Genomic DNA, 1,447 nt, shown 5'->3' on the forward strand with positions numbered 1-1,447 from the left:
AAACACAAAATGAACAACGTTGAAGAGCAGTTTTCCACTTTAAACTCAATGAAAAATAAGAAACATGTAAAATACAGACAATACTCCTTTGTGTGGCAACATTTTGTCTGGAATACTAAACCAAATAGAGCTCTTTCCATTTTGTTGAATGGTGTGTTTCTATTATAACTGTAAACAAGAACCACCAATTATAGCATATCCTCAACAAATGTATCATCGACACATTAACACCTCCAAGCTATTTCCCTAGGGTCGGCTCATGGCACAGGCCACATAGGTGATCCCAGGCTACGGCCCAGATGAGTTATCAACAGGTGTGCTTGCTTCTATACACCTTTTAGAAATACACACTTGCATGGGATTTCATCTGGTTTGATTTTCAAAGCCTCACTGGTCTGTCCACCACCAAGCTTCAGGTATTATCTCAGCCCATGCCACCAAACACTCTTTGAATGGCACCTTGAATCCCACTTGCCCTTTGTCTGATCTGGAGGACTGGGAGGATGAATCTGGGCTGGAGGTACCATTTCACTTCATTTTAGTGTGAGTTTTTAGACTGGAGAAACTATTGTTGAACTTTTTGGGACCCCAATTAAAATCTCCCCTAAGGCACCAACATAGTCAGGAGGCTATGTGCCCTTTAATATGAAAAAGTCTAACATCTAATCTTCTTGATCTTCTAAGATGGAATTTGTCATCTGAAAAACAGCAGTGAACACAAACAAACTTATTAAACTCAGCTGTGCATAAATGATCCAGCTAACCACTCCTTCATAAAGCAGATTATATGTTAAAACTTTCTCCTGGTGTTTTTTTCTGTGTGTTTTGTTTGTAAATGCCAGGCCGGATGTTGCGTGTGTAACTGAGTCTGCCTTTACGGAGGTTGGGAGGATGATGCGCATTTTCTCAGACTGAAGGGGGGAGGTTTGGAGCAGCCCGGACTCTCGTTGTTTTACAGAGTTATCCGCCAGGAATGGTCTAAATACTTTCTAGGACTCACTATCTTACCTCTCATTTGTGATGAATAGAACACCATACGACACCTCGTTTGCGGATGTTTCGTTAGAGTGAGTTGAACAACTTTAGGACACAGTTTTTTTACGGAGGTGAGAGGACTTGATTTCACCGTGAGCGAAGCGATTTGGGATAAAGGGACTAACTTACCAAAAAAAAAAAAAAAGCTCATAGGCAGCACTCGCGTAGCTTCTTTGGATGTGTTAGCTCGGTAAGATAAAGAAGAAATCACAACACTGCGTTCAATGACTAAAAATTACCACCTGAACTCTTAACTTAACGCTCCATTGATTATTTGGGTTTTTTTCGGAGTGGGGGACGCTCACCCGTTTCTTCTGTCTCACAAGTTTGGCAAAAAAACCCAACTATGCGCCAACTTGTTAGCTAAACGTTGATAGTTTTGGAAAAAAGTGAACGTCGATAAAGGGGCCAC

This window comes from Scomber scombrus, chromosome 4 (assembly GCF_963691925.1).
Source record: "Scomber scombrus chromosome 4, fScoSco1.1, whole genome shotgun sequence".
In the NCBI taxonomy this organism is placed as follows: domain Eukaryota; kingdom Metazoa; phylum Chordata; class Actinopteri; order Scombriformes; family Scombridae; genus Scomber; species Scomber scombrus.